Source organism: Lepisosteus platostomus, chromosome 5 (genome assembly GCF_059453375.1).
Source record: "Lepisosteus platostomus isolate fLepPlt1 chromosome 5, fLepPlt1.hap1, whole genome shotgun sequence".
Classification (NCBI taxonomy): domain Eukaryota; kingdom Metazoa; phylum Chordata; class Actinopteri; order Semionotiformes; family Lepisosteidae; genus Lepisosteus; species Lepisosteus platostomus.
In genome coordinates this window covers 33,706,139-33,731,588 of record NC_142615.1, presented here as the reverse complement: position 1 = coordinate 33,731,588, position 25,450 = coordinate 33,706,139, and the positions used below count along the sequence as shown (strand labels likewise).

The 25,450-nt window shown below is 41.3% G+C and overlaps 3 non-coding genes and 1 pseudogene across 4 annotated transcripts in view; 3 read left to right on the top strand and 1 right to left on the bottom strand.

The window, feature by feature from the left end:
• Positions 1 to 25,450, bottom strand: part of LOC148665690 (scavenger receptor cysteine-rich type 1 protein M130-like) — a 267,138-nt pseudogene that overhangs the window by 189,142 nt on the left and 52,546 nt on the right. The gene's annotated exons all lie outside the window — the stretch shown is intronic.
• On the top strand, positions 9,427 to 9,499 carry trnak-uuu (transfer RNA lysine (anticodon UUU)). Its single transcript has one exon. It is a non-coding gene; the product is annotated as a tRNA-Lys (tRNA).
• On the top strand, positions 12,665 to 12,738 carry trnan-auu (transfer RNA asparagine (anticodon AUU)). The gene has a single exon. It is a non-coding gene; the product is annotated as a tRNA-Asn (tRNA).
• Positions 14,194 to 14,265, top strand: trnaw-cca (transfer RNA tryptophan (anticodon CCA)). Its single transcript has one exon. It is a non-coding gene; the product is annotated as a tRNA-Trp (tRNA).

Genomic DNA, 25,450 nt, shown 5'->3' with positions numbered 1-25,450 from the left:
GGGAATCAAACCCCGGTCTCCCGCGTGACAGGTGGGGATACTTGCCACTATACTAACGAGGAAGACATCGCTCTCTCCAACCCCTGGCATCGTTTCCCGACCCACCGTGCTGGAAGCCGACGCGTGCTGTGATTCCTTAACGGAGCAGAAATGACAACCGAGGAGCCGAGAGATCATTTCAGCATTTCGCGTCTGAACGGAAAACACAAACGACCAACTCGGAATGACTTGCCTTTGATGCTTATCAAAGCGTTCTTTGTGCATCGAACAGACCCACTCACCTCTTAGTGTGGCGGGATCTGCACAGTGCATGTCGCAGCGCTTCCTGCTTTCACTTCAATGTGCTTCCTGATGTCGAGTCGTGTGCCGTGCGGAGGCTCTGAAAGCGAGAGCAATGAAAAGGTGCACGACGCTGTGAAAGAAAACAGAGAAGTGAAAGGCAGTCATTTCTCTAAGGAGGTGAAAGAAAAGCTACTCCCCGTCGGGGAATCGAACCCCGGTCTCCCGCGTGACAGGCGGGGATACTTGCCACCATACTAACGAGGAAGACATCGCTCTCTCCAACCCCCGGCATCGTGTCCCGACCCAGCATGCTGGAAGCCGACGCGTGCTGTGATCCCTTTACGGAGCAGAAATGACAACCGAGGAGCCGAGAGATCATTTCAGCATATCGCGTCTGAACGGAAAACACAAACGACCAACTCGGAATGACTTGCCTTTGACGCTTTTCAAAGCGTTCTTTGTGCACGACGATTGCGCCGCCTAGCAGATACAAATGGGTTGTACAACTTTGAACTAGCAAATGGAAGAGGGCCCAGGTTCGATCTGTCTCCCAGAATCACCAGGGCGCACACACACACACCCGTGCCGTTGAAGTGCTCTGCTTCATTTCTAAGGGCAACTCAACATTCACTCCTACCCCGAGTGCAGAAAAGACAGCATCCACAGCAACAACAGCTCAGGTCTCTGCACAGGAGCTAAGCTGCCCTCATCTCCTCTGCTCTGCGGCTCCTGCGGAGTGGAGTCCTGCCTGGAGCCGTGTTTGCAGGCGGCAGTTCGCCGCGCCCTGTCTGTGCGTCGTGTCCAAGAGCTCCTGGGAGGAAGAGAGAGCCCTCCCACTCGGGGGCTTTTCGACGGTCTGTGTGAGGAGGGGCGGGTGTGTCATGTAGCTTATCGAGCGGAAGCCTGGGGCGGCGGAGAGCTGTGATCGTGCAGACCTTGAGGTGTCACCTCTTTGTCTGCTTTCCCGACCCCCCTCCGCCCAAGCTCTGCTCCAAAGTAGCCCGGCAACCCCTCACACCTGCACGTGTCACAACCTAAGGTGTGGTCATGAGACACCCATGGGGTGTCGTTCTGTTCTTGCTAATTGTTTCCTGCCCGTCGCAGGCAGGAGTCCATGCGAGGAAGATGCGCTGGACAGAGCTCAGAGGGCGCAGCTGGGTGGCTTTCCTTCTGAGTGACGTTCCTGCAACACTCTCCCGCTCCTCTTGGTGCGCTCATGCCGCAACACAGGAAGGCTGGAGCAGGTGGCAGTGGGCTTTGCGCACCGCCGAAATAGCTCATTTGGGAGAGCGTTAGACTGAAGATCTAAAGGTCCCTGGTTTGATCCCGGGTTTTGGCATTTTGTTTCATCGCGCCCTTTGTTCCTCTCTCCAGCGCCCCCTGGCCAAAGTGATGCTTCCCTTTCTCAGCCCGAAACGCAAGCGAGACACCAGCAGCAGTTCCTACAGGTTTCCGTAGTGTAGCGGTTATCATGTTTGCTTCACATGCGAAAGGTCCCCGGTTTGAGACCATGTGGAAACAACCTCTTTTTGCACGCTCCCTTACTTCACAGAGGTCTTGAGCCAACGGTCATTTGTTCCAAATGTATTTCCGGTGCCTTCATGCACTCTTGTACCAAACGCACGTTTGACGAAATGACAACCAAGGAGCCGAGAGGTTATTTCAGCATTTTGCAGCAATTCACCAGGGCCTAGCAGATACAAATGGGTTGTACAACTTTGAACTAGCAAATGTAAGAGGGCTAAGCCCCCTCTCTTTTAGCCCAGATTCGATCTGTCTCCCAGAATTACCTGGGCACACACACACACTGTCTTGTTTCTCCTACACGTATAGTGTAAAAATTAAGAACCCAGGACGAAGATGTGACACTCAAACAAACTCTTTATTATTTAACCTGTAACTCCGATCCAGTTAGCTCCTAAATTCACTATGACCTGTGACCCTGAGCAACCGTTATTCCCCGCTCAGCCCTCCTCAATTAACATGCAGTTTCACTGCTGACGCACACAAATATTACACCTTCTCCAGCTGTTATGAATCGCCTCTCTTCAAAGCCCGGTGTGTTTTTTTTTGGGAGATGTTATACAGATGCAGCCATTCAAAGTGCCGGAGGTAATTGACGCAAAACACCGCGGTACGTGATTGGTTGACCGACAGGGGCACTCGTGGTCCGTTGGTCGGTCGTAGAAAGATTTACAGTAAATGTCTTTACTGTGCCCATTTTAGCATTGAATATTTATATGGAATTTTACCACTACCACTAGGTGACTATTCATTGTTATTAAAATGACTTAAATTCAATCATGTTGTGATATTTTGAAATATTTATATTTAGAAATATAAATTTGTTTGGTGCGAGTGAGGTTTTATTTAATCTCTGACCAAGGGAAACGTTTCATTTTTTCAAAGAAAGGTTTGTTAAAAAGAAATAGTCATGGCTTTAGTGGGATTTGATCACAGACATTGCAACAGGGAAGTCAGGAACCTAACCCACAGCACCACCAGCAAGGTCACAGCCAGAGTGCTGAAAAAGCACTACACAAACATTATCAACAGACAATGTACAGCGTGTACTATTCTTGTGTTGCGGTACATGAATATAATTATATCGTTCTTAATTTCTTTAGATATGCGATTCCATATTATATTCCCTTTTAATCAAATTCTAAAAGTATGCTTGTTGACTCCGGTATCACGTTAGTTAAAGACTTCGATGCTTAAAATGTTTAGGGAGAAATGGAATACTGGTGTGTATGTTTTCTTTAAAGTACCGAGACCAGCCATATACTGTATGTTTAAGTTCCAAAATTAATATCGTTTATGGCCTTCACACGCGTTACAGTATGCTCCTATTCTTTTTATGCTCAGGTACTAAGATTTCCCTTCAGTGGTAAAATTCCATATAAATATTCAATACTTAAAGGGGCACAGTTAAGACATTAAATATACATATACATACTGATACAGTAATATGTTATGTTCCTAAATCAATCTCGTTTATGAGCATGTGAAAGGCATGGTGAATCGATTCTCAAAAAATACTGTACTTTGCATGATTGGAAACAAATGTGTGATTGCAAAATGCTGTGGTGTTACTTTTACAAAAACGGTCAATGAAAAAAAGAATGTGGACCAGGGCAATACTTTGAGTTTACAGCTTCTCCAAGGTCATTCATTATTAATACTATTAGTAATATCTTCATTAAAGACTTTGATGGCGACAGCTCAAACATGAGAGGTTGAGCTTCATTAGCTCCACCTTGCGGAAATTCCGGATACTATTATTTTTTGCGGTATTATAGGATAATTTACGGTAACTCGCGGTGGACTGCGTAAAGCCCACCGCAAAATAATTCGGTACCGCCCACTTGTTTTGAATGGCTGCATCTGTTTATGTCAGAAAGAGCACTGTGACGTCAGAGACACCAGCCAGAGCGCCGGGATCAGCGAGCGAGACCGCGGGAGGCGCGCAGAGCGCACTGCGGAGAGTTATTGATCACTTATCTATTGACAACCTATTAATTCAACTGAAGAACCGTAGAATAAACGATTAACTTCATCGACTGGTGAGTACTGATTCGTTTCCATTTCTTGACCCTGTTTTAAATATCTAGAAAACTGTCAATACCGCCTGTATCGATCAATTACAGTACCATAGTGCGTTTAGTGTTAATAATGTTCAATCCGAAATTAAAGAATGGTTATTCAAATTATTATTTAGGAATTTAATCCTAGAGCTAGATAATTATATTCCAAGTTGATAAATTTGTTTAAGTAACAGTTAAAATGCATTTTCCATTTGTTTACAAATCACAAGTATGGTAACAATGGCGACACGCGCCGAGTCACTGTGCCCGGCTAGGTGTCTCGCCTTCGTCACAAACAGCAGTGTGACGTCACGGACAGCTACTAATAATAATACTAGTGTATTCATGTTAATATTAGTGAGAGTACAACTGGTAGTTTTAATGTTAATGCTAGTATTCATGTTAATATTAGTGCTTATTATGGATATACTGTTAGACTATTTACACTAGTATTGGTAGTTGCTGTCGTCTGCAAGGTTGTAAGAGTTGCATTCATGGAAATGCCCCCCTCTGGTGTTCCTACGATACCCCCCCCCCCAATATTCTGATCTACAGAAAGCCTTCAATGAGCAAGAGGCCTTGGCTCTCCCACCCCACCGACATTATGACTGTGCCATCGACCTTTTGCCAGGAACTATTCCTCCTAAAGGTCGTATATTCCACTCTCCAATATGGAATCCGAGGCCCTGAAAATATATATACAAGATTCTCTGAAGGCTGGAATTATACGCCCATCCACTTCTCCTGCTTGTGCCAGTTTTTTTTGTGGAAAAGAAGGATGGTGGGCTCCGTCCCTGTATTGATTATAGTGGCCTTAATGAGATCACTATTAAGAACCGGTACCCTTTGCCCCTAATTCCGGCAGCGCTTGAGTCCGTGCATGGGGCCAAGATCTTCATCAAACTGGATCTACGAGGGGCTTATAATTTAATCCGTATTCGGGAAGGGGACGAGTGGAAGACAGCATTCATGACAACCCATGGACATTATGAATATTTGGTCATGCCTTTTTGTTTGGTAAATGCCCCAGCAGTATTTCAAACCTTTATTAATGATATTTTTTGTGATCTGCTACAAAGGTTTGTCTTGGTATACCTTGATGACATTCTAATTTTCTCTAATACCTTCCAGGATCATGTTCTCCATGTCAGAGAAGTTCTCTCCCGACTCATAAAGAATAAACTTTATGTCAAACTGGAGAAGTGCACTTTTAATGCTTCCAGGATTCACTTTTTAGGTTACATCATCTCTCCAGAAGGGGTGGAAATGGACTCAAGTAAAGTCTCCGCAATTACTGATTGGCCCACACCCAAGAACCTTAAACACATACAACGGTTTCTTGATTTTGCCAACTTCTATAGGAGGTTTATTTGAAACTTCAGCTCGGTGGTTGCTCCCATAACCTGTTTAACTCGCAAAGGACCCAGACAAGGTAAATGGACCCCTCAAGCAGAAGAGGCATTTCAGCACATGAAACACCTGTTCACTACTGCCCTCATCCTGAAATACCCTGATCCTTCTTTGCCTTTTGTTGTTGAGGTGGACGCTTCTGGCCATGGTGTGGGCGCTGTTCTCTCTCAACGTCATGGAGAAAAACAAATTCTTCACCCCTGCGCCTTCTTTTCTAAGAAGTTATCCCCTGCACAGATGAACTATGATGTTGGTAACCGTGAGCTTCTGACTATTAAGTTAGCATTGGAGGAATGGAGGCACTGGCTGGAGGGAGCTCATCATCCATTCTTGATATACACAGATCACAAAAACTTGGAGTATTTACAATCGGCCAAATGTCTATGTCCTCGCCAGGCCAGATGGTCCCTCTTTTTCTCCAGATTTAATTTCCTTATCACCTACACTCCAGGCTCTAAGAACATCAAAGCTGATGCTCTCTCACGGATCCACGACCCCCCTGAGGCTGAACTGCTTCCTGAACCCATCATCCCTTCTGGTAAATTCCTGGCAGCTGTCAGATGGGACATAAAAGTTGTAGCTAGACGCGCCTTGGCTGGACAAACTGTACCTCCTCAGTGCCCTCCGGACAAATTATTTGTCTCAACCCCAGTCAGATCTTCTGTCTTCTGTCTTCTGACGTACCTTGGATTTCATCTCTAGAGACTTCTGGTGGCCAACCATGGTTAAAGATGTCAAGGAGTATGTCCAGGCCTGCTCTATCTGTTCCCGAATTAAGTCTTCTCGGATGAGGGCGGCAGGCCCTCTTCAACCCTTACCTATCCCCAACCATCCTTGGACCCACCTCTCAGTTGATTTTATTACTGACCTTCCACCAAGCCAAGGATACACGACAGTCATGACAGTAGTAGATCGGTTCTCTAAATCTGCCCATTTTATTCCCCTACCTTCCTTGCCTTCGGCTAAGGAACTAGCAGACCTGTTCGTACTGCATATCTTCCGCCTTCATGGCATCCCTAAAAATATTGTTTCAGATAGGGGCCCCCAGTTTATTTCACAATTTTGGAAGGCCTTCTGTAAGTCACTGGGAGCCCCAGTTTCGCTTACTTCAGCTTACCACCCTCAGGCCAACGGTCAAACTGAGCGTATGAATCAAGAGCTGCTAACCTACTTAAGGGCATATATCTCATCTACCCAAGAAAACTGGGTGTCATTACTTCCATGGGCAGAATATCAACATCATTCTTTGTATCCTCCTTCGACTGGCATGTCACCCTTCAAGTGTGCCTTAGGTTATCTGCCTCCTCTCTTCCTGGACTCCCTGCCGGACACAGAAGTTCCATCTGTTCAGGAGTATATCACAAACCTGCAGGACTTCTGGATGAAGGCTAAAGCCGCCCTTCTTCACACTGCAGCTCGGCAGAAGACCGTGGCGGATCGGCACCGTGGAACCATACCCAGATTTCGACGTGGACTATGTGTCTGCAAACTACCTGCAAACTTCCTCTAAAGCAACCTTCTGGCAAGCTTGCTCCCAGGTTCATCGGTCCTTTTCGTGTCCTCTGCCAGGTTACCCCTGTAACTTATCGGCTGGCCTTGCCTCCTACCCTCAGGATTCACCCTACATTCCATGTTTCCCTCCTTAAGCCCTTTCGCAGATCCACTCTGTCTAAACCGCAACAAAAACCCCCACCGCCTCGAGTAATTGATGGACTCCCTGCCTACACTGTAAAGCGGTCATGGGTACCAGAAAAGGGTATACTGGATTCAAACCTGATCCGGGATTTCCATCACTGTTCACCTAATCGTCCCGCTAGGGCTTCGGGAGCCTCCCGTAGAGAGGGGGGTAATGTTACGATCCCTGCCTCCCGGCAACGAAAGAGGCAGAAGAAGGCGTAGTCTTAGTTCATTAGTCTACCTGTCAGTGTACGCTTTCACCACCACACCTTTGTCTCATCTTATACTTAAGCACTAGTCTTTCCCTACCTCCTCGCTCAGTATTGGTTTTCCTTTTGAGCTACTTAGTTGCGCTACGCCTTCTACCTCTTCGTACTGTTCAGGTTCCGACTTTGGTTTCTCCCCTTTTACTACGTTTTTTGGATTACGGTCTGGCTTTCGCTACTCTCTCCCTCTTTGGATCACTGGCTTCCCCTGGACTCTCAGCTCTCTCCTTCGTCTACGGTATTTGGATCACGACTTGTCTCTATCGGCTCCTGCAAGTGGCTTCATTACTTGGTTTTGGTTTCACTGGCCGAATCCTTAACAGAATACTGAGCCACTTAACATGGACCCAGCAGAACAAGAGGAATTTCGCTCGGTTTTGGATCAATACTGGCAAGCCTTACTCCAGTTACAGGCTTCCGTCCAACAGATTTCACCGCACCTGTCGGCAGTGCCGCCTACCAGTAATAGTGAAAGTAACGCTGGAGCTGCCGCTTTGGCTCCGCCCCCGCCAGCTTCTACACCCGCTCCTCGACCTCTTCCACTTACACCACCTGACAGGTTTGACGGCAACCCTACGAGATGTCGGGGTTTCTTAGCACAGTGTGCGCTGGTTTTCAGGCTCCATCCGGAAACTTTTTTTTTCTCCTCAAGACAAGATTGCCTTCGTACATTAGTTTCTCTGTTAACTGGCCGTGCTCTGGATTGAGCAACTGTCCTACTAGATCGCAGGGCTCCTGAGGTACAGGACTATGATCTCTTTTTAGAGAAATTTAAGGGTTTTTTTTGTCGTTCCTCAGCTGGACAAGACTCCTACCGCCTCTCATCTATCCGCCAGGGCCGCAGGTCTGCACAGGATTATGCCATAGACTTTAGAGTAGCAGCAGCAGAGACTCACTGGGAGGATGAGGTCCTAATTTTTCTTTTTCTGCAAGGGTTATGAGAAGAAATAATCACCTGGTAACACCTCCGTCTCATCTTGTATTTAAGCACTAGTCTTTCCCTACCTCCTCGCTCAGTATTGGTTGGCCTTTCGAGCTACTTAGTTGCGTTACGCCTTCTACCTCTTCGTACTATTCAGGTTCCGACTTTGGTTTCTCCCCTCTTACTAGGTTTTTTGGATTACGGCTCGGCTTCGGTTGCTCTCTCTCAGTTTGGATCTCTGGCTTCCCCTGGACTCTCGGCTCTCTCCTTCGTCTACGGTATTTGGAGCACGACTTGTCTCTATCGGCTCCTGCAAGTGGGTTCATTACTTGGTTTCGGTTTCACTGGCCGAATCCTTAACAAGTAGCTAAATACACAGGTCACACTGCTCCAGTTGAGGCTCAAACTCACAACCTCAGCATGACTCTGCTGTGCATTGCTGTATAAGCACCGCGCGCTGACCGACTGCGCCACTGGAGCTGTTTAACACCCTCTCCTCATACAGACTGACGCTGCAGAAACACAGGCTGCAAACAGGGTTTCGGTTGTGGATCCATCTCCACATGGGGGAAAGGGACAGTAAAATAGCAAGGAAAATACAAGAGAAGAAACTGAAAGAATTGTGCTCACTGCAAAGTAGAAAGGAAAGAGGTGGCCGGATACGTAAAACAACTCCGCAGATAATTTGTAACGACATTCTTTGGTGACAATCAGCGGTCGGATTTCTCTTCAGGTTCAGCTCTGCAGTTTGAACGTACATTCTCCGAGATTGGTTAGTTATATGTGATCAGCTGATATTAAATAGGACTAATAAGAATCAATACAATTGATGTCTGGCAAAGGCAAATAACCTTTGTACATGATCTGGAATGTGACTGGTTAAATTTCAGCACAGTTGCTACCCCCTTTATAAAGGGTGTGCACACTTATACAACCAAGACATTGAAAGTTTTTTTTTATTATTGTTCCAAAAAATGTTCCATTTGTTTTCTTTCTTAAATGTTGTTGATTAAAAGATCTTATTAAATGCGAAAAAATCTGATTGTGAAAAGGTCAAATTCTTAGTGAAAAAATCAGTAATGTGAGGAAAGATGAATTGTGGGAGCCCCTTGACTCCTCGTGTCGTTCTGTATTTCTCGCTCATTCTACTGGGAGTTGTGCCGTCGCTTCTGGATAAAGTCTGTCAGTGGTCATTCCAGATGGGTCAGGTATGACTGCACTTCGGCACAAGAAGAGACATGTGATTTGCGAGGATCCCAGCAGTGGCTTTGTTTTTTCTAGAGCCCAGATAGCTCAGTTGGTAGAGCATCAGACTTTTAATCTGAGGGTCCAGGGTTCAAGTCCCCGTTTGGGCGGTTGTGCTTTTCTTCAATCTATTGTGAATGTCATTCTAAATCGTCTTTTATCTTTCCCTCTTCTAGCTGTACTGTGGTTATTTTAAATGTTCATCACTTGTATTTTCTTTAGTGTTTCCTTTCACAAACCAAAAATGTTCAAGGTGATCTTCTCACCACACTCCACGTAAATAAATTAAAAGAAATCACAGTAGAGTAAAGGACACGCAGTGAGGAGCTCCTGCAGTGAGTACTCTTGAATACGACAAGAGGAAAGGCACACTGCACATCTGCGGAACATCGCAAAGTAATTTTTTTATTAAAGGTTCAAGGAAACCTGAATATGTTTGCTAGAAGTATTTCAGAATCACAGTCAAATCGAGTACGATTGCTGCACAGATCTGCCGTGTGAATTTAGAATACTGTTTGTGCGTTGTATAAAATACGCTGTTCAAAGCTTTTAAAAAACTACAGAGATACGTTTCGGAATGCGTCTTCCTGTAAAAATAAAATCTCTACACGGGTGCTATAAGCAGAGTCTGAAGCCTGCTTAACAGAAGAACTATATTCAGAGGGCCAAAGAAGTGAATATTTCACCAAGTGAGAGAAAGCATCTCAGAAAAAGGAGGTGCAGTCTCTTCCATGCAGAATAACACCACAAAGTCAGACTACAAGTGCTGAAAAGCTGCTATCAAGGGTAACCCGGCCGAGCACTCTAAGGAGCTGGATTAAAGCTCCGTCTCTTCGAGGGCATGAGTCGGAATCCCACTGCTGCCCAGTATCTCCTTGTTAAGAATCATGGTTTTGTTGTTGTACATTCTGCGCGATTAAATCAGTTTCAATAGAATTAATTTGAACAGTCATATTTGTTTTATTCCTCCTACCATGGCAATTTGTGCTCAAAGATTTAACTTTTTTGTATTTTAAAAAACATGCTAGCCTTGATGGGAAAGTAAGCGGAACTGCAGGTGTGGTGGCCAAGTGGTAAGACGTCGGTATCAATAAGGTCAATAATCTGTTAAACATTTTATGCCATTTTTTCCATAGATGATGTTCACGTTGGAACAGTGAGAAAGGTGTGCCTGGATGCGCTTGAACCATCACCTTACTATAATTTTAGTCCCAACCTGGCCCCACTAAGCAATTGTACCACAGAGTTTTCTCCATTTGCAGTTTTGGGTAAAAAATAATCTGCACTTTTAAGCAAGTATTGTATTTAAATTTTGCAAATTTCTTGAAAAAGGTTGTTTCAGAGAGAAACTGAGTAGATAGAAATAGCCCAGTCAGTAGAATATTGAACTTTTTATCTCTAGGTCCCTAGTCAGGTGACTGATTTTCTTGCAACTACTGTGAATAGATGGTCTTTTGTCCCTCAGTTTTTCAAGTTGTTCTATGAATGTTTGAAATGTTCAATATTTTTCATGCTCTTAAGCACTTTCCATAACAAAGTTTATGGTGTTCTTGGTGCTGTGCTGCACGTAGATAATGTAGACGAGAGCACAGGTAACAATACAGGACAAGCAGTGAGGAGCTCCCGTAGCTTTCAATTCAGTGCAGAGTCCAGTGGGAGGCCTAGGTCGCTAAACAATCAACAGGTATCTAATAATGACATTCACAAAGGTGACAATGCGTTTTTTCAACATATCCTTACATTTACCCATACAGCACAATTTTCTATACCCTCAAATCCCCAATGTAACTACTTTCTCCTGAGAAACACAAGTATAGAGTGAAATCACAATAACTTATACAACAAATCTATTCAAACGCCCAGATATGACAGAACACACCCCTTTAAATATGTATTTCCTTCATTTCAGTTTTCTTCCCTCCCCAGGATACCTGAAAATTCAATATCGCATACTAAAGGCTGTACATGTAATAGATCTACTAATAAAGATGGACATTAAAGTTAATTATTAAAAAATTACACTTTTCATTAAGACATGTATTGATAAAATTATTGTGAATAGTTGTGGTGTCTGGAAAGCAATTTTTGTTAAATATAACAATTTTCAAGTGAGTGGTGCATAAGCTTGTTATTTAGTGACTTAATTATTTCCACTGCATTCACAACAGTTTTAATGTGTTTGCTTGTTCTGCATAGCCTGCTACTGAGTTGTTTTTGGAAATGAAACCTATAAGAACATTATTTAAGATGCACCATGGCCCAGAATCGTTCATTGGGACTAGGATTAATATCAATTGAAAGTACTCCAAAATAAAATATTTAACCTGAATATTAAAAGAGTAGGAAAGTATTAAAACAACACCATAACGTCTTGACTTCCAATCTTCTTCCAGGTTCAGGCCATGTGCAGTAAAATGACATAATCAGTTGAGTCATGCCGAGGCTGAAAGTTTAAGCCTCACCTGGAGCAGCCTGGTTTTCTGTCTTGACAAAAAAAGCGTTTTGTTCCACAACGGCGTGAAATGATCATGTCTTTCACTCTACTTCTCTCTTCTAGTAAAGCAGATCTTGCTAGGTGAGCATTTGCTCCGGTAAATTAGGTCACTTTTCATGTTAACTCACTTCTTCTAAACACAACATTTCCTGGTGCATGTTTTCTCCATGAAAAAAGACATTTTCCCTTACATGATTTCTCATTTTGTTTCATCAAAGAGTACAGAAAGAAGAAAGAAAGGAAAAGTGTGGTAAATGAACTCTGTCGTCTGTGGGAGATGTCAAGCGCATTGGACATGAAAAGTGCCCAATAAAAGCCATTTCTCTTCGTTTCTCTTACAGTCAGGGCTCCTGTTCCGTGTAAAGGAGGCAGCTTGCTCAGCCAGCAGACTCAGGGCTTACTGAACGCTGGTGTCTCAGAGTGGTGTGTCCAAGCGGCTGTAAAAGAGGAGAATTCTGCAGGCGCTGTAGCTTAGTTGCTTTAAGTATCTGTCTCGTTAACTGGAGATCCTGGCTCCACATCCCAGCTTTGCCCTTCTTCCTGTCTTTTTGTGCAGAAAGTACCATTTTGGACAACCGCATAGGGCTTGATTTAGTTTAATGCATTAATGCATTTCCTTTCTGCAACAACTTGTTTTTCAAGGAATTCATACAGCTTGTGAAAAATGAAATTTAATTCTTGGCTATCAGAGCAGTAGGAATATTGCCGACTGGCAAGAAAATGCAAGCAATGTTTATTTTCTTACCAGAAAGGTGCGAATGGAGCAAAGCCTTTCTCATCAGTCTCTGTGGTGCAACCGGCAAGCGTGTTTGGCTATTAACTAAAAGGTTGGTGGTTCAAAACCACCCAGGGACGATCGTCGTTGTCCTCTTCTTCTTCTTCTTATTATTATTATTGTCAATGTAAACACTGTCTCCACAAAAGCCAAAACTTTAACCCTCTTTATATTTGCCGAAAATGCGAGTCTTTTGCCCGTGTCCAACAACAACACTTGAGACCAGGGAAGTCCAATAGTGATCAACACCGCAACTCCCCAGAAATCCATATTCACCCATGGAAAAGTATCTTTGAAGGGCTGGCGGGAGATATCATTTATACTCCTGTTGTATCCTCTGCTTAAATAGTTTAGAAATACAATGCGGATTTGTTTGAGAATTTGACAAGCATTGTTGCGTTAGCACTGTGAAGTTGGATGTTGATATTTTGATATATTTACCTTAATTTTAACATAAATGCTGTTCAATCTATGCTATACAATCAATCACAGGTATATTTTGAGTCTCGTACTGATCGTCCTGTGGATCCAAAAGAAAATTTTAAAGCTGATACACTTTCGATTGTAATTTGCATCTAGCTACAACGTCCCTGGAAAAGATATTTTATGAGTTGCGTGCAATCGGTATCTTTTACTTTAGGGATGGTAGTGGAAATAGCTTTAAAAATGTTTTCTAAAGAAGATTGTATTGCCAGGACCTGCCTTTAGCGCTCGGTAGCGATTACGCTGTTGATATAGATGGAGAAGAAATGTAAGATGAATTGATGATCTAAGATAAAATAGCCCTAACCCCTCCTGTAACAGTGTTTGTATTCATAGCAAGTAATATTCTTTTTCAAACCCGAACGTTGCTTTTGCATTAAGTGTTATGTAACCATTAGCAGTTTCGGTAGCGTCTGAAGAGCTCATTTTTCCAAACTGAAGCCTATAAGAACATTATTCAAGATGCACCTTGGCCCAGAATCGTTCATCAGGACTAGGATTATCAATTGAAAGTACTCCAAAATAAAATATTTTTTATTTAAAATTAAAAGAGTAGGCAAGTATTAAAGCAACACCATAACTTCTCGACTTCCAATCTCTTTCCTGGTTCAGGCCATGTCAAATGACATAATCAGTGGAGTCATGCTGAGTTTGTGAGTTTAAGCCTCACCTGGAGCAGCCTGGTTTTCTGTCTTCACAGGTAAACAGTGTTTTGTGTTATTTGCTAAATGGAGAGAGGATGCTGTGTTAATTGTTCTTCTCCTGGGAGAGGACAAGATGAGAAGTTCACGAGGCTGGTGGTAAATATCCTGTCCAGGAATATCGGGGCTGTAGGGGGTCAGATCTGTAGATGTAGTGAAGACATTAGTGGGGACAGTGTGTCTGCTCTCTGTGAAAGAGCCGGGCAGGAAGAATAATCTGTGGTCTGGGAAGAAGAGACCCTCGTTGGAATAGCGGCGCTCCTCACAGGAGAGAATGAAATCTTTTTTGAAAATCTTTTTCAGGGACGCTGATTGTTCTCTTTGGGTGAATTAAAAGCCCTTGCGGTGAGTGACCTCGTGGCGTAACGGTAGCGTGTCTGACTCCAGATCAGAAGGTTGCGTGTTCAAATCATGTCGAGGTCAGCTGATGTGTTTGTAGATGCTCCTGGTGCTGAACCTGGATTTTACACCACACAGTTGCGTTTTAGCTGTACACCACTTAGGTAATCTGAATGAAATAACAGAGCAGTACGGAACACCCAGTCAGGAGTTTATGCAGTGTTTCATCTTGAACACGACAAGAGAAAAGGCACACTGCACATCCGCGAAACATCACGTCCGAATTTAGAGACAGTGACATCAGAGAATGGAAGTTTCAGACCGCTTTTTTGTTACAGTTTCAAGCAAACCTGAAAGTTAGGGAGTTTGGTCACTTTTGTATGAAAAAGTGTCTGAAGCCTGTAATTATAATTTGTCCTTTTTTAATTGTAGTTGAAATCCACTCCCATGTAGCAAGACCTACAGTATATTCATGGTTGCTTAAATGATTAATGCTATAGGACATTAGCTGGTGTTTTTTGTAACGATTTGCTATTTCATGCAGGAAAGAAAGGAAACCAGACCCAACGTTTGCTTTCAGGTGCGGTCTATTTACATAACGGACATCTATTTCTGAGGAGCCTGATTTAAATCACACAAGCCCGGTAGAAGTCGAATCGACAATCTTATAAACCGAAATCAGACGCGTTATCCATTAAACCACTAGCCCGTCACATAACTGAATTGCGCTCTGGTGAGTTCAGCGCCGCTACTAGTACACCACCACATCTACAATTTGAGAGAAACGTGCTTTCTACATTTTTATCAGTTTTAAAAAATCATCACTTTTAAACAGACAAAGCATTTATGTGTCGCTCTGAATTTCTAATTGATTTAGAATTCAAAGAAAAAAGCGTTTTGTTCCACAACGGCGTGAAATGATCACGTCTTTCACTCTACTTCTCTCTTGTAGTAAAGCAGACCTTGCTAGGTGAGCATTTGCTCCGGTAAATTAGGTCACTTTTCACGTTAACTCACTTCTTCTAAACACAACATTTCCTGGTGCACGTTTTCTCCATGAAAAAAGACATTTAACCTTACATGGTTTCTCGTTTTTTTCCATCAAATAGTACAGAAAGAAGAAAGAAAGAAAGGAAAAGTGTCGTAAATGAACTCTGTCGTCTGTGGGAGATGTCAAGCGCACTGGACATGAAAAGTGCCCGATAAAAGCCATTTCCGTACGTTTCTCTTAGTGTCGGTGCTCCTATTGAATGTAAAGGAGGCAACGTGCTCAGCCAGCCGATTCAACGCTTACTGAACGCAGATGTCTCAGAGCGGTGTGTCCAATCGGCAGTAAAAGAGGAGAATTCTGCCAGCGCCGTGGCTTAGTTGGTTAAAGCACCTGTCTAGATAACGGGAAATCCTGGCTCCAAATCCCAGCAGTCCATCGCCTGTGTTGCACTGGACACCCTGTAGATCATCAAAAAAAATATTTAGCTCCTTAGTAATGAAACTGCCGGATAAAAGCCATTTCACATCCTTTCTCAACTTGCTCAGCGAGCAGGCTCACCGCACACCGAACAAAGATGTGACAGAGTGGTGTGTCCACCTGGCTGTAAAAGGGAAGTACTTTGCTGGCGTTGTGGCTTAGTTAGTTAAAGCGCCTGTCTAGTAAATAGAAGATCGTAGGTTCAAAACCCAGCGGTGCCTTTCTTCCTGTCTTCTTGCACCGCTTATTGTTATAGACAACATGCTTCTGCATTATGTTTAAAGGAAGTGTTCATTTAGTTTTTGGCACAACTTGTTTTTCAAGAAATCCACACATTGCGAAAGATAAAGTGCTCATCTTTCTTATCAATGCAAAATAATTACTGCCAGCTGGCAAGAAAATGACAACGATTTGTTTTTACTTTAGCCAAAAATCTGTGAATGTAGAAGAATACGACATGTGTTAGTTTCTATGGCACACTCAGTCAGGGTGTCCTTCAGTTAAACACAATGTTGGTAGATCAAACGCACCCAGAGACACACTTCGAATTAATCCGATCTAAACATTACCTTCTGTAAATGTGATTGAGTTTCTTTGCACGTCCTTAGCCATCTTGATGTTTGGAGAGATTTTCAACTTTTGACACGAGTCAAACTACAAGTAAATAGTTGAGTACCTATGTCAATATCACCGGGAATGTGAATAGAAATGTTAACATCAATATTTCTGCTGTCTCCTGAGAAACACAAGTATAGAGTCAAAACACAATAAATAATGCTAAAAAATTATTCAGTTAACACCCAGATGTGACAAAACACATTTAAGACTTACATCCCCTTTAAATATGTATTTCCTTAAAATCAGTTCTCTTCCCTCCCCAGGATACCTGCAAATTCACTATAGATACATATTAAAAGCTGTGTGTAAGTCTTACATGTGTTCTGTCACATCTGGGTGTTACATTAATAGATGTGTTGTGTTATTTAATATGATTTGACTCCACGCTTGTGTTTCTCCAGAGACAGCAGAAATATTGGGGATTTGCGGCTACAGAAAATAATGTGAACTTTATAGGCAAAAATAAGGTTACGTTAAAGAAACAAAAACTTATTGTCACCCTTTTCAACGTGATTTTTTAAGACATTTGTTCGAAATAGTATATCTTCTCGTGTCTCTGGCTGTTATCCTACAATAACGGTGGTGAAATAGCAGGAATGTGCGGAAAGAATCGGAGATAGAACAGAAGACCAGTTATCCAGTCGATAGTAAGGTTGTGTAGGACCTCACATACTACGATGTCAGTGTTGAGTAGTGTGGTTTAAAAGCTTTTTCACGAACCAGGAAGGAGTAGAAATCTACAGTCTTCTGATCCGTAATCAGACATGTTATCCATTGTGCCATTGGCGTTTGTATTGCATTCCCATCCAGCACCACATTGAGATCAGAGCTACTACTATTCATGTGTGTTGTACGTGTGTCTAGTTACTACGTCTTTCATTATGTCTGGTTTAAAATAATGTATCTTTAAAACAGACAAAGGGTTTATGAGTCAGCCTGAAATTCACACACGAAGAATAAACAATATCGCGTTTAAAAAGAATACAGAGATGCCGGCGATAGATAACGGAGCATCTTAAGTGCGCGCTATCACTGAACTAAACTCCCGATCGTTAAGTTTGTCAGCAGCTTTTTAATTGTGTTAGGAAGAGCAAACAGTCCACAGTGTACATTTTAAAGGTCTAAGCAAAACAATCAGACGTGAGGATTATCCAGAACAGGAGCCTTTACTTCTTTGTATACTGAGCTTTCGGGTGAACATCAAAGTGAAAGACAAATTCGCAATTTTCACTTTTTGATTAAGGAACAAGAAAACACCATCTTTCGAGCTGGATTCAAACCAGGGACATAAGAAATGCCCACTGTTTTTGTCTACAGTCTTAAGATCTAGCAATTGAGCTATCAAGAGGTCTGAAAGTAAACGCTTTGTCACACATGTAGCCCAATGTAGTGTAGTGTTCCTCTATTTAAATCCGAGTTCGACGTCAAAATACTCACTCCCATAGTCTCGTTCAGAAGAAGAAATGAACCAGAGTTCTTATAAAACGTTTGAAGGGACATCAGTGCAGGCTGAAATTGACCCTTTTTCTATTGGGATCAGGATCATATAAAACCTTTCTTTTGGATTGAGACGAGGATCATGGAGACACTCAAAACATCCCTGTCTTTGCTTCTTTCAAGGATGAATGGAGTATTGAGCTGCAAGCATCGGTTCAAATCAAAACTCTCTGCTACTGCAGTTGCTTGTTTGAGAGTTTCTTCAAATCTTTCAACTGAACGTTGATATCAAGTGATATCGGTAATATCATAGGGACTTTGGTTTTCTTTTGATCGAAAATTGTATTAAAATACAAGCCTCTTTCACAGTTGTATAATACTTTCCCTTGCATCCTCAGATAAAATTTCTAAATACCACAAAGTTACAACATATGGAATAGCATTTATTTTAAAATGTATTTTAAAACTGGCATTTATTTAGAGCTATATTTAGAGCTTAGTAAAGATAGCATTGCTAATATTGATGGAGTAGAAATGTAAGATGAATTGATAGCTTTTTCTGAACTAAAAAAGTCCTACAACGCCTCCTGTAACAGGTAAGGACTCATAGCAAGACATTGCTATTGCATTGCACATTTAGCAGATTCGACTAGTTTCTGCTTCTGGTGAGTGCATCTTTTCCAAACTGAAATTAACAAGAACATTTTCAAGATGCGCCATGTCCCTAAATCGTTCATCAGGACTACTATTAATATCAGGTGAAAGCAGTACAAAGCATCAATTTAACCTAAATATTAAGAGACTATATCTGTCAGCTACTGCTGTAAGCCATGTTCAGCCAACGCTAGAAATATTACTGCTCTACTACAGTAACTAAAGAAAGCAAGTCCGACTTAGAAACGGATCACAAGTCGAAAACATAAACCGACAAGGATGGGATTCAAACCCACGCATGCAAAGCACAATGGATTAGCAGTCCATCGCCTTAACCACTCAGCCACCTCATGACGAGGGCCAACCACCTTGGGCATGATTTTGCTCGGCGACCAGGCTCAGCGCACATCGACCTCAGATGCCTCAGAGCGGTGTGTCCAAGCGGCTGTATAAGAATAGGTAATAGGTTTATTCCATGTTATTCCAATAGGTTTATTCCATTGAGGGTGGGTACCCACCTGTATAAGAATAGTGTTCTGCTGGTGCTGTGGTAAAGCTGGTTAAAACACCTGTTTCATAAAGAGGAAATCCTGGATCCGAATTCCAGCGGTACCTTTTTTCCCGTCTTGTTTTACAGAACATGTAATTTGGGACACTCAAAAAGGTCTTGATTTGGTTTAATGCGTTTATTCATTTCCTTTGCAGAACAACTTGTTTTTTTTAATCATATAGCTTGCGAAAGATGAAATGCGAGCGAATTGTTTTGTTCACCAAAAGTATGTAAATGAAAAAGGTGTAAGCATTTCTGTGGTGCAATTGGTTAGCATGTTCGGCTATTAACCCCAAAGTGGGTTTTTTGATCCCACCCAGGGACGCACTTCTTCCTATAGTAAACATTATCACTCCAAAAATTTAATTTTTCCGCAAAACCTGAACTATTTTGATATTTGCAGTAGTAAACAATTACTACCAGTACCAGAGTCAACATTACCGGGAATTTTCAATAATTACGGACATAAAAACTCTCTTGCTTTTAACAGAGCGTTTCATAATTTCTAACTATGAAAATTATTTAAACTGCGACACTTATCATTCATCTTTTATATAGCATTTTAAGCGAATAGGTAATTAGATTGTTCATAAACCTAATTGCTTTTTCTACATAAACAAAGTGTGATTGCTCTCTGAGAATACTTTTTCTTTATATTTAGGCTCAGATTTCAACTATAGATCGTATTATTATAAACTTTCTTGGAAAAATGTCTTTTATGTAAACCATTTTTGCTATTAATTCATTTAGGGGTAGAATACGTTCATTGTCTTCCAATCGAGTCGAGTTGACATTGGAAGCTTGCCACGCCCGGACTGTTACACCAACGCATTAGCATGTTAAAGCGATTTCATTGAGGAGCCTAGCTTTCTTAACTAGTAAGTACTGTACTTCCTACTTTGAAAATACCTGTGAAACCGGTTTAATTTGTCACAGCCAGCACTCCCGCAGAGAGGGGGGTTGTACTCGTTAATGTCTTAGCACAAAGCAGAAACTTCTTGTATTTTCCGATGACATACAAGTGGAAAGATTAGATTTTAATCGTCTTTTTTTTTAACCAGGGAAAATCTGATCATGTTTCTCTATAACAATAATAAAAAACTTTCTTTTACATTATTTTACATATCCCGCTTACACATCGCACGACTTTAATGAATCTATTCTTTATTAATACTAAATAAATAATACTAAAAATACTACAGCAAAGAGGTCACTTGATTTTTGGAATAATTCCAAATAGCACAATGATCCACTGGCATCCCTGAAGTCTGTTTAGTCCATAATCTTCCAAATACAATCACTAAGCAATTATAAGAATTATACCATCCTATTTCTTTGTGATTTCCTGTAAAAACTAAACCTATTTTTATAAGGCTTTTACTCAAAAGATTTCCAAACACACAAAGCATTTGTGAAGTGCTATAGTATTTCTAAAGGTTACTGGCACAACATCAATCATTAAAGCTTAACAATAAAGTTCAGATTGCTGACTATGGACTAACTACATTAACTAACTGCAATGCAATAGTAGACATTTTACAAGTAAGAATATCTGGTTGAATTCTTGCATTTGTAGCCAATTTAATGCGAGAGATTTTAAGTTTTAACAGAAGAAAACTACGAATATGAAAACAGCCATAGCAACAAAAAATACTGTGCAAATATCAAAAGGCTGCTTCAGTAATGAAATAATGATCACAGTAGAAACCAGACACTGTTTACACCATATTGTTAAGAAAGACTCAAGACAGAAATGTTCATGTACAGCTGGAAAAAACAACTTCTAAAACAACAGTGAAGGCTGCAACATTACGCCCATGCTTTTCCACACTTGTAAGGATAACCTTAAAACTTAGGCTGTTGAATCCAATCAATTAAAGCTGGAGTTCTGCAGGTTGTACAGGCTTAAAAGGTAGATCAGTAGTTTATCTGTAATATAGTCCAGTACTTTAGGTGTTTCTAGGTTTAATTTTCCTGCTTATTAATGCTTACTTTCCTACATTTCCGATGCAGTTCACTATCATTATACACAAACGCCAAACCATAAACTTTGAAGCTAGCAGACTTCAAGAAAACACCTGTTGGTGTTAAATGGTGAGGTTTTATTATAATCTAGGGTATGAAAACAAACTAGCTACATTTTTAACACACTTTATAATACACCACTTTTTTGTTGTATCCCAAGTGATTTGAAGCATTTCTGTTTTAATTGAACTTCTAGATTTCTCCAATGTTTAGGAGGATATCGCCATAATAAGGGCATGCTTGTCATATGCTAAAAGAATAGCTTATAACAGGAAATGCAAAGTCTGTTTTTTTTAAAAAGCTCCTTTAAAGCCTGTGCCCCAGAAGGTCCATTTATGTTGAGCTGTGAAAGTGCTTTACAGTAAAAACCTTGTGTAAATGGTTAAAAGCAATGATCCAGGGACCAAAGGTGATTCAGGAGCCTAGAACCAATATTTGTGTGCTCGGTGCAGTCACATGTTGAAATTTGTTCCCCGTTTTTTAAAAAGTCCCACTGTATGCTGTTCCTTTTATTTACAATAAGAATCTAGGAACCTCTAGGAGACATCAACTGCAAAGTGACATGACTGAGAGCCTCTTGAGTCCTGCAGATACAGGGTACCTCATAATTTTAATTAAATCAAATGTGTACTGTACGTGTAAAACTGAAACTGACCTAACAACCATCACCTTTTCTGCAGAGCGTGTTTAATTGTACTGTTTCAGCACATCAGTTTTTTTCCCCCACAAACTTTCCAGAGGAGCTATAAATATTTTAAATAAATACACACAGTATTGCTCATAAGGTCTGCTATTTGAGGTCCAGTTATTTAGATGCATACATCTTTTTTTATCTCAGCTTTTCAGCTGAGATACACAGATCATACATAAACAATGCAGTAAAAAAATCAAGTATTTAATCATTAGGTATAACAGTTTCCCTTTAGGCCTCTGAAAACACCACCTTCTACCTTGTGAATACCAGTACCTCCTAATTGTCTAAAGGCTTTATTTCTTAAGAGCATGACATTAAAAACTGCTAAACTTTACAGCTGCATGTTTGCTTGCAGCATTCCAATACCTCTCAAGCAGTGAAAACAAATAACCTGCTGCAAAGCTGCTTATTATGGAGAAAAAAAACTCAGTTACATTCCCAGATCATAATCATTAGCTTTCCCAGCTGCAAATAACTACAGGTGCAAAGAGACAATGTTCAGACACTCAAAACAACCTGCTTTTTTGGTAGTTATATGATGATTTATATTACTATGTAATATTCTTTAGTATAAAAGTTTTTTATAATTGTTATAGAGAAACATGATCAGATTTTCCCTGGTTCAGAAAAAAGACATTTAAAATCTGTAATCTTTCCACTTGTATGTCATCGGAAAATACAAGAAGTTTCTGCTTTGTGCTAAGACATTAACAAGTACAACCCCCCTCTCTGCGGGAGTGCTGGCTGTGACAAATTAAACCGGTTTCACAGGTATTTTCAAAGTAGGAAGTACAGTACTTACTAGTTAAGAAAGCTAGGCTCCTCAATTAAATCGCTTTAACATGCTAATGCGTTGGTGTAACAGTCCGGGCGTGGCAAGCTTCCAATGTCAACTCGACTCGATTGGAAGACAATGAACGTATTCTAGCCCTAAATTAATTAATAGCAAACATGGTTTACATAAAAGACATTTTTCCAAGAAAGTTTATAATAATTCGATCAATAGTTGAAATCTGAGCCTAAATATAAAGAAAAATCATTTTCAGAGAGCAATCACTGTGTTTATGGAGAAAAAGCGATTAGGTTTATGAGCAATCTAATTACCTATTCGCTTAAAACGCTATATAAAATAAAGTTTATTTGAATGATATGAATGATAAGTGTCGCAGTTTAAATAATTTTCGTAGTTAGAAATTATGAAACGCTCTGTTAAAAGCAAGAGAGTTTTTATGTCCATTGCAGTAAAAGAAGATGCCTGAAAAAGTAGGGCTTGGACAGATTCCAAGTGCATTTTTGCAATTTACGTTGCATTGTCCAATGTGCTGCTGTAATACAGTTTAAAATACAGTAAGTCTAAACTGTATCAGCTTTATTTATGGGTTGCAATTGAGAAAAAGTCAAAAACCGCAATTTAGAGCTTTCTGGCAAGAGGAGACACCCAAATTAATAATGTAACATGCCACTGTTTGTGCATGAACAAAGTGATACTGCAATTTTCCTTAGATACGCGATTAAAAAAAATAAATTTTTTGAATCCCCGGCGGAACACATTCCATAAGAATCAACGCTTTTATATATCGCCTTTAAACACATATATTTAAACACGTGTTTACGATTTAAATCAAAACGCAATTCAAATCAATATATATGTTTATTTTGTAACGCATAGGTGACTATTCATTGTTATTAAAAATACTTAAATTCAATCATGTTGTGATATTTAGAAATATAAATTTGTTTGGTGCGAGTGAGGTTTTATTTCATCTCTGACCAAGGGAAACGTTTAATTTTTTCAAAGAAATGTTTGTTAAAGCAATAAGTCAGAGTTATAGTGGGATTCAATCACAGACCACGTGACATGGGAATCAGCAACCTAACCCACAGCACCAACGGCAAGGTCACATGGAGAGTGCTGAAAAAGCACTACAGAAACATTATTGACAGACAATGTACAGCATGTACTATTCTTGTGTTGCGGTACATGAATATAATTATATCGTTATTAATTTCTTTAGATACGCGATTCCATATTATATTCCATTTTAATCAAATTCTAAAAGTATGCTTGTTGACTCCGGTATCTCTTTAGTTAAAGACTTCGATGCTTAAAATGTTTAGGGAGAAATGGAATACTGGTGTGTATTTTTTCTTTAAAGTACCAAGACCAGCCATATACTGTATGTTTATGTTCCAAAATGAATATTGTTTATGGCCTTCACACGCGTTACAGTATGCTCCTATTATTTTTATGCTCAGCTACTAAGATTTCCTTCAGTGGTAAAATTCCATATGAATATTCAATACTACAACGGGCACAGTAAAGACGTTTACTGTAAATCTTTCTACGACAGACCAATGGACCACGAGTGCCCCTGTCGGTCAACCAATCACATACCGCGGTACCGCGCGTCATCGAGCGTCACAATGTATGACGTCGTAGCCAATTACCTCCGGTACGTGTGTGTACTGCGCACTTTGTACCGCTGCATCTGTATGTGTGTATTAATGATGATAGCACTACTGAATACTAGTATTCATGTGAGAATTAGTGATGATAGAGCTACTTTTAATTTTGGTTTTAATTCTGGTTTTCATGTTAATATTAGTGATAATCATAGTGTTAGTGTCAGAATATTAAGACTCATTGTCATGTTATTTCTTTTGATAGTATTATTGTTATTATTGGTATTATTAGTGTACTGCTAAGTTTGTGTTATTGTTAGTAATAATGATACTGTAAGCCTTAATTGCAGTGTTACTGTTGTAATATTGGCCGTATTTGTGTGTTTGTTATAGTGTAACTGTAGGTAAGAGTGTAGGTAAGGCCCCGGCTGCCCTGTGGTGGCTCAGGGAGGACCTGTGGGTCGAACTGGAGGGGCTGCTCTAGGTTGAGGAGAGCCGGGTGTGGCCCAGGGCTCAGAATGCGATGTCTTCCATCCAGCTTGACTGCCTGGAGTTGAACGATGAGGTCCTGGCCAAGTTTGGATTGGAGGCAGCATATGTGGGATTGGTGAGTCACTGAAACCCCTCCCCTTGTCCAGCTTACACTGTGGTATCGGGGCGGTACAGGGGCTGGGGCGACTCTCCTGACCCCCTCAGCTTTCCAAGATACCTGCGCCACCCCACTCAACCTGGAAATCTCCCAGATCCAAGGGGAGAGAGACAGGAGCTTGGCTGGGACACCAGCCTGCTGTTATTTCAAGTGGGTGGCTGAAAAACACACCGCTTACAGATCACCACTAGGGGGCATCATAGAGTGGGTGGTGACACTCTTGGTCATCGATGGCAACAGTGGGGTTACTCCCCCTCTCTCTAATGGCTCTATTAACAGTGGGGTGTCTCTCTCTCTCTCTAATGGCTCTATTAACAGTGGGGTGACCCCCCTCCCCCTCTCTTTTGGCTTTAGAGATACCACAGTTCCACCCCTAGGTTGCATCTCCTGTCTGGCGTTGTGGAGGTATGATGATGATGATTCACTGTCTTTGTTCTCTCTCTTTGGTACAAGAGTTGGTACTGAGTTAGTGAAGTTTAACAGAGGATATGATAAGAAATTTTACCAAATCCCAAAATTAAAACAGTGAAGACAACAGGCAACACAACGAGAGCTCTGATAATGGAGGTTTGGTTTGACGGCAGCAGACATGGTCAGGACATCTTGCCTGATTCTCTCTCCCCATTTTCTTAGGATTTTCCCTTCCAGGGCACAGGAATCATGAAGCAGGATGACTAGGAGGAGGCGAAGGAGACACTGAAGTCTTACTTCGAAAACACGAAGGTCAGGTGTCACTTCCCTGAGGTGGACAAGTGCTTCTGCTAGTCTGCA